Source organism: Chiloscyllium plagiosum, unplaced genomic scaffold (genome assembly GCF_037043375.1).
Source record: "Chiloscyllium plagiosum isolate Xiang-an unplaced genomic scaffold, Cpla_swu_hap1 HiC_scaffold_21, whole genome shotgun sequence".
Classification (NCBI taxonomy): domain Eukaryota; kingdom Metazoa; phylum Chordata; class Chondrichthyes; order Orectolobiformes; family Hemiscylliidae; genus Chiloscyllium; species Chiloscyllium plagiosum.
The window spans coordinates 90,701,860-90,715,281 of record NW_028270159.1 but is presented as its reverse complement, the minus strand read 5'-3'; positions in this window follow the sequence as shown (position 1 = coordinate 90,715,281).

Sequence of the window (13,422 nt, the reverse complement as noted above, 5' to 3'; positions counted from 1 at the left end):
GCCCGGATCTCTTCTGTACATTAGAACGGTTTGGTCTACGCAAAGATATTATCAAGTGGGTGAGGGTCCTTTACCGCGATCCTCTGGCTGTGGTTCTCACAAATGGTGTGCCCACCAGTAATATTAATATTTCTCCAGACAGCCGGCAAGGTTGATAGCTTTCACCATTGTTGTATACGTTGGTGATTGAGCAGATGGCGGAGGCCATCCGTAGCGATGTCAACATATCTGCCCCAGAAGTAGGACAGATGTCATGTAAGATTACTGTGGGGTATAGGTCAAGTAGTGTTATTTCTGCAATTGTAATTACTTATGCAAGGTAAATGAACTCACACCAGTGTGTAATTGTTTCAACTAAGAGCTGAGTCAACTAGAATGCAAACTATGTGGAGGAAATACGTAATTGTTTTTGTATTGGCTAAAATTGTATGCAAGAATGAAACGTGACTGCAAAACAATGGTAGATGTTACAGACAAATAGATAAGGTGCTGTGAGGATGTAGGTTAATCACAGACAGTACCGCAGCTCAGAGATACATCTTAAGTCTTATGCGGATGGCCTTGGGGATGGTACTTGGTATAATTGTCTCGTCACAGTACACCGGGCGCCCTTCCGATCAGCTCGCGATTGTCCCGATAAAAAGTGTAACCCAATATACCTAATGATAAAGAAAACCACATGACACGAAGCAATTCTGGGGTGGGGGGGCACCTATGAGATACAATTAGATCGAACATTTGGGATAGAAATGAAAGCAAACGGGAAGGATTTCTCGGACTGTTGATTTCGAATTAGTATAGGACAGGGAAAACGGGTAGAACTACTGGATAATAAGGTACAACCTTTCACTCCTACCAATGACCCTAAAGTAGTAAACATTATAGAGATAAAGGACTTGAAACAGACCATCGAAATAGAAACTGGGTACGGGGATGCAAATGCCTGGGTTGAATGAGTAAAGTACACTGTAAAAATTCTGAACAAGACCAATTGCTATGCATGTGCCCCCGGTAGGCCAATGGCCCAGGTGGTTCCCTTTCCACTCGGGTGGAAGCGAGACAGGAAGGGCATGAAATGTATGATACTCCTGTATCAGGATGAGACTGCATGGAATGATAGGAATTGTACCTCCATATCTCTGATGTTCCCTCCCTTGGAGAAGAAAGATTCAAAAGCACCCCCCCCCCCACCAATGTTTTCAGCCGCAGTTGGAAATCACACGTCATGTGTGCGTAGATTGGGTACAAATCGGTCTAGAGATTTGGGGGAGCTGAAATTGTGTACAGAGATTAAGAATGTCACCGAAACGGAGAAGGGAGGGAACTGCTCAGCACCAAAGGCTCCCCGAGTGGATCTGTGGTGGTACTGTGGAGGCAAAATATTGAGACCCACCCGACCACTGGATTGGAGAGGGATATGTGCAATTGTACAATTGGCAATTCCATTTACCCTGGCATTTGAGAGGGAAACGATAGTAGGTAAAAAGGGAAGTGGTAAAAAAAAAATACTGTTAGACACTTCTTTTGATGACAGGATTTATCTCGATTCTATAGGAGTCCCTAGAAGGGTGCCTGATGAGTTCAAGGCTCGCAACCAGATTGCAGCAGGCTTTGAGTCAGCTCTCTTCTGGTGGGTAACAATTAATAAAAATGTACATTGGATAAATTACATTTTCTATAATCAACAGTGATTTATAAGTTATACAAGAAACGCGGTTAAAGGAATATCAGAACAGCTTGATACGACAAGTGGGATGGCGTGGGAAAACAGAATGGCCCTTGATATAATTTTAGCAGAAGAAAGGTGTGAGTGTGTGATGTTAGGAAGAAGCTGTTGTACGTTGAAAATGGAAGGGGGTAGTGGTTTCCATCCTTACTTCCCTGATAGTAGTAGTCGGGGTATTGGTGGCCATTGGCTGTTGTGTCATACCCTGTATACGAGAGCTCACCCAAAGACTGATTGAGACAACCTTAATGAAACAGATGCCCCTAAAAGGGAATCAGGCAGATGAACTTTATCGACTAAATAATGAGGGGATGAGTGAGACCAAGATGGATGAAATCTCCAGAATGATGCTTGCGAAGTTTGGGAGCGATGCTGAAAAGAAAAATGCAGAAGGCACCAAATGGTAATTAAAGAAAAAGGGGAAATTGTGGGGATATAGGTAAAGTAGTGTTACTTCTCCAATTATAATTACTTGTCCAAGGTAAATGAACTCACACCAGTGTGTAATTGTTTCAACTAAGAGCTGAGTCAACTAGAATGCAAACTATGTGGAGGAAATACATAATTGTTTTTGTATTGGCTAAAATTGTATGCAAGAATGAAACGTGACTGCAAAACAATGGTAGATGTTACAGACAAATAGAAAAGGTGCTGTGAGGATGTAGGTTAAGCCAGATATGCTTTCACAAGCAGTAGTTATAAGCATCTGTTTCCCACTTTTACAGAAACACAGGAACAAACCCCAATTAAAAGGTCATAAGGATCAGTATGGTTGGGGAAAGCACAGATGGAGGGAGTAGATAATGGTGAAGAAAGGATATACCTAACAATGGGCCACAGCGGGATGTGTTCAAATGGCCTTGTGAGGCCAGATATAAGCATTTTGTCACAGACAAGGCCGGATAAGGCAAGAGATAAACAGGAGTAATGGGTGCCAGTCTTAGAGAAGTGGAAAATGTAAACGGGGAGGAGCAATAGGATAAAAAAAGGAACCAAATTACATAAATATCGTGTATTCGTTGAAATCAGTGTATGTGTCCCTGCCTTGTAGACAGTGGACGTCACACCCTCTTGCAAGGATAAAATAAATGACTAACTACTTATTCAGGTCTTGTCTCAGACAGAAATTATTGAAGTGAGTGAGCTTTGTTTCTCACAATTACATTGCATGCAGATGATTGTCTTATGTTTTTTTGTCAAATCCCATAATTTTGGTAGTTCATGTGATGCAATGCATTAATTCGCTTGTTGTCTTTCTGGGTGATAAGATTAACTTTACAAAGTTGGAGGCCATGCCTATGGAGGTTCTTAGGGAAATACCTGATACTGGGGGAAAATCTTGATTTCCTTTTAAATGGTTACTGGGGTGGTTTCGCTATTTCAGTATATTCATTACATCTGTTTTTGATCATTTTTTAATCGTGAACTGTGTCAATTTGTTTGACAAAATTAAACAAGACCTTCAAAGATGGGAGGCATCTCCAATATCCTGGCTAGTTCGGATAGCTGTTATTAAAATGAATGTCCTTCCTCATTTCTTACCCCCCGTGTGAATGCTTTCTTTGATGTTGCCCAGACAGATATTTAGAAACATAATGGCTCTTTTAGCTTTTTTATTTGGCACCATAAGCGATTCTTTATCAAGCTAACAAAATTGCAACTGCTCCACAGATTGTGGGGAGTTGATCTCCCCAATTAAAAGTTGTCAATTAAGCTCTTTTATCATCCTATATTAGTGCCTGGACCGCAAAGGACTCGGCGTCAATACACCTAGACATTGAGCCCACTCAGACAAAGTGAACCCTTATTAGTCTGTTGTTCTTAGATAAAATGACAACATTTATGGAGTATTGTTAAAAACTAATAATTATGAATACTGTTAAAACTTGAAGGACAATGCGTCAGATCGAGGGCAATACAGCCAAATCCACGTTTATTTCCCCTATAATTGGTATGCCGGGTTGTCGACCGGGGTAATAGATTCCAGGTTTAAACTGTGGTCAGCGAGGGGGGTACCTTGCTTGGGTGATTTAAAATTAGTAGAATCCCTACAGTGTGGATACAAGCCCTTGGGCCCAGCATGCCCACTTCGATACTCTGAAGAATTACCCACCCAGACCCATTCACCTATCTATATTTATCCTATATTTATCCTGACTGATGTCTGAACTTACAGATCCTAGAACACTATGAGCGATTTAGCAATTGCTGATGCATCTAACCTGCACATCTTTGTAACTGTGGGAGGAAACCTACGCAGACACAGTGGAGAACATACTAACTCCACACAGCCAGTCACCCAAGACTGGAACCAAACCCGTGACCCTGGTGCAGTGAGTCAGCAGTGCAAACCACTGAGCCACCACGTGTTACGTGAGGGAGAAACAATGATATCATTTGATCAAATAACTCGTAAGTATGGACTACCTGGTCGAGACTTCTTCTACTTTTTTTTTTTCCAGACGAGAGATTTGATTTTAAAGCCATACACTTTTAACAGACTCTTCCGGATCCGATACAGAGAAGTGGATGCATATTGCTAAGGATATAATCTTTGTTAGTATCCTTTATCATTTGATGAAGTGTGTCCCCTCAGACAAGACTGTGCAGCTTCGTGACGTCTGTGCGAAATAGTTTGGGGGTACAGATCTCTTTGTAGACATGGGAGGATGTTTGTAAAAATGCTCGAAGGATTTTGAGCTGTTATAGGACTCATTCCATGCAGTTGAAAATTCTTCTGACACCAGATTTTCTTACATAATTCAGTGTGGGATTATCTTCAGCATCTCCTAAATGCAGAATGACTACAGGCACTCTTACTCATTGCATGAGGTCCTGCTGCAGGCTTTGTATATGTTGGATCACTGTGTTAGGTGTGGTAGAGTGGGTCTTGGGGACTGAATTGTAGATGGACACGGTGTCTCTTTCCCTGGGCCTGCCTAGAGTATCATACGCAGATGCAGATGGGGGAAAAATTATATCCTTACTTTCTGTGCTTGGAAAAAATATTCTGTTGTGTTGAATGTCTGAAAGTCCGAGGGCCTGTTGGGTCTTTGTAAGCTCATCATGGAGAATATCCCTTTGGACTTTCTCACCAGTATGGTGCATTAAAAATACAGAGATTGATACAAGTAATAGAGTCATAGAGATGTACAGCATGGAAACAGACCCTTCAATCCAACCCATCCATGCTGACCACATATCCAAAACCAATCTAGTTTCACCATACAGCACCCGGCCCATAACACTCCAAACCTTTCCTATTCATATACCCATCCAAATGCCTCTTAAATGTTCTACTTCACCTGGCAGCTCATTCCATACACGTACCACTGTCTGTGTGAAATAGTTGCCCCGTAGGCATCTTTTGTATCTTTCCCCTCTCACCCTAAATCTATGCCTTCCACTTCTGGACTCCCCGACACCAGGGAAAAGACTTTACCTATTTACCCTGGCCCTTATAATTTTGAAAACATCTATAATGTCACCCCTCAGCATCCGATGCTCCAGTGAAAACAGCCCCAACCTATTCAGCCTCTCCCTGTATCTCAAATCCTCCAACTCTGGCAACATCCTTGTAAAACCTTTCTGAAACCTTTCAAGTTTCACAACATCTTTCCGATAGGAAGGAGAGCAGAATTGCACGCAGTATTCCAACAGTGGCCTAACCAATATCCTGTACAGTTGCAACATGATCTTTCAACTCCTGCGCTCAATACTCTGACCAATAAACGAATGTTTACCAAACGCCTTCTTCACTATCCTATCTACTGCGACTCCACTTTCAAGGAGCTATGAACCTGCAGTCCAAGGTCTCTTTGTTCAGCAATACTCCCTAGGACCTTACCATGAAATGTAGAAGTCCTGCTAAGATTTGCTTTCCCAAAATGCAGCACTTCGCATTTATCTGAATTATACTCCATCTGCCACTTCTCAGCCCATTGGCCCATGTGGTTAGTATCTTGGGGTGACCCGCTTCGCTGTCCTCTGTACCTCCAATTTTGATGTCATCTGCAAACTTACGAACTGTACCTCTTATGGTCGCATCCAAATCATTAATATCAATGACAAAAAGTAGTCAATCCAGCACTGATCCTAGTGGCACACCACTGCTCACAGACCTCCAGTCTGAAAAACAACCCTCCAACCTCTGTCTTCTACCTTTGAGCTAATTCTGCATCCAAATGGCTACTTCTCCCTGTATTACATGAGGTCTAACCTTGCTAATCAGTCTCCCATGGGGAACCTTGTCCAAACCTTTACTGAAGTCCATATAGATCACATCTACCCCTCTGCCCTCATCAATCCTCTTTGTTATTTCCTCAAAAAACTCAATCAAGTTTGTGAGACATGATTTCCCACGCACAAACCATGTTGACTATCACGAATCAGTCCTTGCCTTTCCAAATGCATGCACATCCTGTCCCTCAGGATTCCCTCCAACAACTTGCCCACCACCAACTTCAGGCTCACTGGTCTATAGTTCCCTGGCTTGTCCTTACCACCCTTCTTAAACAGTGGCAAAATGTTAGCCGACTGGACCTCCAGTCTTCCAGCACCTTACCAGTGACTATCCATTTTACAAATATCTCAGCAAGAGGCCCAGCAATCACTTCTCTAGCTTCCCACAGAGTTCTAAGGTACACCTGATCAGGTCCTAGGGATTTATCCACCTTTACCCGTTTTAAGATAGCAAGCATTTCCTCCTCTGTAATATGGGCATTTTGCAAGGTGTCAGCATCTGTCTCCCTACATGTTATATCTTCCATATCATTTTCCACAGTAAATAATGATGAAAAATACTCGTTTAGTATATCCCCCACACTTCCTGTGCTAGGAAAAATATTTCTGTTGTGTTGGACTTCTGACCACCCCCCACCCACACACCACCCCCCCTCCCCGCCTCACCCCGTATCTGTTGGATCGTCGTAAGCTCGTCATGTAGAATATCCTTTTGGAATTTCTCACCAGTATGGTGCACCAAAAAGCGGAGATTTATATAAGATATGGCTGCTCTTTTTGTATTACCACGATGCCGGCTTGCTTGCCAATCTAAAAAGGGCTCTTATACAGCCATGACGATATTGTCTAATGAATCTAATATGAAGAATTGTGAACATATGAATGTGTATCAGTTAATGCTCTCGAAGAACAAGAGCTATCATTTTGTTATTCTGAGCAATATTATTTTTTTATAATGTTGTTTGTTTTTGTTTTTCTTCTGTCCGTTAAGAGACTTTAACTTGTTTTGTATGCACCGTCACATGGGTGTAATTTTGTTCAGTTATTTGAGTTGTTTTGTTATTGGTTTAATATAATAATAAGGATATTTTTTCAGTATAAAGAATGTTAACCAATTAAAATTGTAACATTGATAGAATAGAGTCCCAAAGAACTCTCATTAAATAGACCACTCATGGTGGTTTACGCTGAATGTCACCACACTTCGGGTGATGGGGTGAAGTTGAGAGAGCATCCCCTTCATGGTAACCTCAGTCAGCGTGGGGAATTGAACCTGCGCTGATGGCCTCCTTCTGCATCACAAACCAACCATCCAGCCAACTGAGTGGAAGACTGTGTAACTGTTACACGCAGAATCAGTCACAGACAAAGGGCAAGAGAAACTTTCATGACAAGGAAAATGGTATATTTGAGATAACAGTCATGATAACGGCTGAGGATAAAAATGTTCTCTGCTAGAAATTGTATTTTATAATGAGACAAGTGTTTGGAAGAAGTCTTTGGCTGAAGACAATAAGGTGAGACAAGTGAAATAACCATAATGACTAATTGTGATTGGATACCGATAACCATAAAATAAGTGCATGTTTTTGATTGTTCTGTGGAAAGCATCCTGACTATTGTATGAATTTATAAAACAGATGAAACATATTGCTACGAGAGTCCGTCCCCATGGGAAATGCCTTCTGAACACATGCTAGACTAAACACGGGGTAAAAAGTTTCTGAGAATCATGTGCTCGCTAAGAGTAAGCTGGGGGTTGAATGACTGAAAGTTCCTGTAACATGGTGCTGAAAAAACCATCACATCACCCCCAAACATATTGAATGTTGGAGCATGTTTTAAGTACCGAATGGCCTCATCATGGATTTTAACTGTGTGTGATTTGAAAAACGTACATCTCGACTCCATCCTCTTACGTGTTACACACTGGGGCACTGCCGTTTTACTGAAACTGGGAATAAGTTGGAACATTATCTGAATGCCATAATTGGCATTCTCCAGAATATTCTATAACTGTGTGGTGGGCAATAGAAATGCAAGGGAGAAACAGAGGGAAGGTGCTGCATGCAGTAATGAGATTGATGGAGCATGAGCCTTGTTCGGGAGTTGATGCTTGTCCTGTTTTGCTGGACATTTCTTCAGACCACAGATACTGCACTGAGGTGGATGGTGAGCTCAGACCAGGCTCGGTGGGTCTGGTGGTGTGATCCCTCTGGGAAGAGATTGGTTCCCCTCTGTACTAGCCTATCCACCAGGACCTCCGTGCCCCTGTAAAGAAACCGTGGTGTAATTGCCCCTTATCTGGCATGCTCGTGGCAAACTGTGCAGGGCAGCTCCAAACTGAGAAAGCTCAACCGTGTGCCCATTGGCGTTTTAAAGATGACCCCAGTGTCAGGGATCAATGAATATCCAGGGGTATCCAGGCGATGGTGAGTACCTCCAGTCGTCATGGTTGGGAGAATCGGTCTGGCATTGTATGAGAGGGACACCATAGAGTGGGGTGGGTAGTTAATGAGATGAGTTTGGTAAGATAGCACCAGGAAACTAGCTCGGTCTCGTGCAGGCAATCCCTCTGTCACACTCAATGAAAATGTCACTGAGACAGTTTTTTGTTAGGTTCAGCCCAGTGAGGCGAAGACTCTGCTGTCCTCACTCCCAGTTACAACGCTGCAGAACAAATGTTCAGCAAAACTCTCCATCGCCTGAACTCACAGCAATATCCCTTTCACTCATAATTCTTCATAATACTTACCCGTGTTGCATGATACTATCGAAATGTCTTCATTTCAGCATTCTGAATCCTGTGAACATATCCTTCCATGACATTTTTTCTCAGTCTCCCCCACTCTGCCTCCACTCCTAATCACACTCATTTACAGTCATACTGCACGAGACTGCCAGCATGACTGACCATTTGGCCCAGCTGGTCCATGCCAACCAAAATGTCTATGCACACTCACCCCATTTCCCTGCCCTTGCTCTGTATCCCTCTAATCCTTTCCTATCTGTGTTTTTGTCCAAATGCCTTTTAAATGTTGTTATTGTACCCACCTTAATCACTTCCACTGGCAGCTCTGTCCACATGCGTATCACACTCTGTGTAAAAAAGTTGCCCCTCAGTTCCTTTTTTATATATATATATATATTTTCCTTTCCAAACATTAATGGATTTCCTCTAGTCCTCGATTCCACAACCTTGGGAAAAAATTTGAAGTATTCACCCCATGCACGCCTCTCATGATTTTATAAGAGTTACACTTCTGCAAGAACCCTCTCAGTTCCTACACTGGAAAGAAATAAGTTCTAACCTGTCCGAACCTCTGCCTATAACTTAGAGCTTTTAGCCCAGGAAAAATCATTGTAAATTTCTTCTACACTCTTTCTCGTTCAATAATACTCCAACTGCAGCCATAACAACATCCTGTACAACTGCAACATAACGTCCCAACATCTATACTCAATGTGTCTTCATTGTCCTGTGTATCTGTTACTCAAATTTCAGATAACCGTGCATCTGATCTCCAACGTCCTTTTGTTCCACTACACGCCTTAAGACCCTCTCATTCATCATTAAACTCCTACCTGGATTTGACTTTCCAAAACGCAAGACGTCACACTTATCTATATTAAACGCCAGTTGCTATTTTTCAGCCCACTTCCTCAGCTGGTCAACGTACTGCTGCAATTTCTGATAATGTTCCTCACTGTAAATGATGCCTCCTAATTTAGAATCATCTGCAAACTTACTAACCTTGCGTTCTGCACTCTGGTCCAAATCATTGATATAGATAACAAACAGCAATGGGCTCAGGACCGACCGCTGAGGCACTCCACTAGTCACAGACCTCCAGTCCGACGAGCATCCCTCCACCATAGCCATTTGATTAATAACGTCAAATCAATTGTGTCGCAAATTTGCCAGTTTACATTAGAGTCTATGCAATCTAACCATCCAGAGTGGCCTACCATGTGGAACATTATCAAAGGCCTTCCTGAAATCCATATAGACTATGTCCACCACCCTACCCTTGTCAACCTTCCTGGTAACTTCCTCAAAACACTCTAACGAAATTTGTAAGACATGATCTGCCACGCACAAAGCTATGCTGACTGCTCCAGGTCAAACCCTGTCTTTCCAAATACATGCATATCTTATACCTCAGAACCTTCTCAAACGGTTTACCGAAAACAGATGTGAGCCTACTGGTCTATACTTCCAAGTCATTTATTTGCAGACCTTCCTCAATAAGGGAACATTCGTTACTGTCCAGTCTTCCGAGTCCTTGGCCCCTTAACTGTTTTATCTCGCCTCTTGCAGTGGTCTTGGATATATCTGGTCAGGAACAAGCGATTTAACTGACTTTAGGATTTCTAATAAGAGCATCAGCACCTCTACTGTGATATGGACTGTACCAAGATATGACAATTAACCTCCCAAATGTCACAGGTCTTCAAGTCTTTCTTCATGGCAAACACAGAAGGGCAATTGATGAACTCAAGCATCTCTTGAGGTTTTACACATGCATGCCCATTTTGGATTTTAAGACGTCCTATTCTCTCTCTGGTTGTTCTTTTTCTTTACTATACTGAATTTGGATTCACATTAATCTGCTCAGCCAAGGCTATCTCATACGCCCTTTTCACCTTGCTGATTTCCTTCTTCACTAAACTCCTGTATCCCGTGTGTAACTCTAGGGATTCCCTTGGTCCCAGCTGCCTGTACGTGAGCCACGCCTCCAGTTTTTGCTGGTCAGAGACTCAATATCTCTTGTCATCGAGGGTTCTCTCTTCCAACCTCACTTTCCCTTCACTCTCATAGGAACATTTAGACCTTGAACTCGAGCAATCTCACTTTTGAAGCTCTCCCACTTGCCCTGGATCCTTTTACCCGGAAATAAACTACTCCAATCATCCCCTGCAATCCCCTGTCTAATTCCAACAAAATACGCCTTGCCCCAGCTTAGAACTTGAATCCGTGGAACAATTTATCCTACCATAACTATTTTAAAATTAATACAACTCTAGTCACTTTTCCCAAAATGCTCCCCTACTTTACCTCCGTCACCTATCCTATCCTATTTCCCAAAAGTAAGTCGAGTTTGTCCCTTCCCCAGTAGGACCCTCGATATATTGCTTGTGGAAACGTTCCTGAACACACTTAACAAATTACGTTCCATCTAAGGTCATAACCATCTGGAAGTCCCAGTCTATGTTAAGAAAATTAAAATCACCTATAATGACAACCCTATTGCTCCTGCAAGTCTCGCCAGTTAGAGGAACTGCATATTTGTTCCTCTAATTCCCATTGATTATTTGGAGGCTTATAGTGCAACCACTATATCAACACCATACCGCTCTTACTTCTTTGCACTGTTCACAAAATCTTATTGGACATTTTCTCAGTTATTTCATCTTTAAATACTACAGTGATACTCGCCTTAATCAGAACTATTGGTATTTAAATTGTTTCCATTTACATCTCTTCCTTGCAGTGACTTTCACATTCACAGCATCCCTTGCCAAGGCACAGTAGAGATACGGAGCTGTAAATGGATGGGAACTGCACATCCTGTCAATTTCAGCATTGGTTACATGTTTCCCCACACTGGGCAGTGATCTAATGCAGTGTTACCGAACAATGCAACGGCCTGGGTTTATATATGAATGAACCAGTGCGGACTGCACAGCTCCCCAAGCTGGATATTTATTCCAGGATTATAGATCCAGCATTGGTGTGGGCTGCACAGAGTTTCACTCTGGACATTGCTGGGTTACCTACAGCTATACACTATCCGGATCTACACAGTGCTCCATCCTGAATATGTAATAGATGGGCTGGTTTTGTGAGTTGGATTGTGAATGTGAGAATACTAAACATCTGACAATACCTTGATTTTGTGTTTTCATTCTTGTGATTGGACCTTCAAATATTGACTTATACTGTTAGAACCATCCTTCTGGATGAGTCATGGTGAGTGTTGTCGCAGCACCTGAGTCTGCAACATGGCCAACAAATGGAGCAGAGGCTGCAGAGAGGGGAGTCTCCGTAAAATGGAACTGAGGGAATCACAATCTGATCACACGTGGTCTTTGTGAATGGTGCGGCAGGATTGAATGGACCACTGATGCAACTTATTCATATATTTCTGTTTGTTCCAAGCAAACTCCCCTTCTCTCCCAGTATCCCATACTGGTCAGGAGTGAGACATCTTCTGCTGTCCTTACATAACATGATGCTGGGGCCTCACTAACCTCCAGATTTCCATGTGCCCCTGTTTCGAGCTCTGAGTGACTGCCTCCTGTTCCTGTGTCCCAGTTTCAAGCAGTTTCGTATCCCATCCATCTCCTGTGGTTTCACGCATAGGTAGCCTTACTGATCTTTAAGGGGCCCTATTCTATCCCGAGTTAATCTTTTGCCATTAAAGGATTTGTAGAATTTCTTCAATGCCTCGTTTACCCTATTTATAAAGCCATCTCACGTCCACATTTTTCTGGCTTGATTTCCCCGTTGACTATACACGTACTGCCCTTCTACACCTCTCGGGATTCACTTGATCTCAGCTCTGTTTACCTGACATGTGCCTCCTTTCTTACCTTGACCAGAGCATCAAATTATCTAGCCAACCAGCCTTGCCCCTCTCACTATAGAAACACGTTGGCTCTGGACTCTCTGAAACCAAGTTTTGAAGGCCTTGCGTTTTCCAACCGTCCCTTTTCCTGTGAATAGGGTATTCCAATCAGCCTTTCACAGGGCTCGCCTAACACTTTCAAAATTGAGTTGTTCAAAGTTAGAACTTTAATGTATACATCAGGTCTTTCCTATTCCACAACTAATTTAAAACTAATATTTTACGTAATAGACTTGAAAGTTAAATAAACACTTCCTGCCCCTCCGTAACAGGCTCGAGAGGCTGAATGGGCGCCTCGTGGTCCTCTGCAATAGACTGGAAAGGCTGAATGGCCTCCTCCTGTTCCTGTGTTCCAGACCTGAGACATTAAATGCCACAGCAACCCGTGGATTACAAGCAGCCGTTAAACTGTATCTGATGGAGGTCCAACCCTTCTCAGTTATAGAAACACAAACAACACAATATACTCCAGGTGCCCTCTCAGTAACACCTCAAACAGCTGCAGCGACACATCTCTATGTTTTGAATGATTCTGTTAGCAAAATGTGCTAATATTCTAGATTTCCACCTTTTCAAGTCGCAACAGGCTAATATGGGCTAAATGGTCTTCTCTAATCCCTCTGTAAGAGGCCCATAGGGACAGAATTGCTTCGGCCTGTTGCTGAGCAGCAATCTCAATGCTCTGTCTCAAGGTTATGAAAGGATTTGATAACAGGGCACTTAAAACCATGAGTAGCATCACACTGGTCAATAATATCATAGTTTGTGTTGAGGTATCTAGACACTTGCCCACTCGACTTTTTTTTATGCAGTCGATCTGTT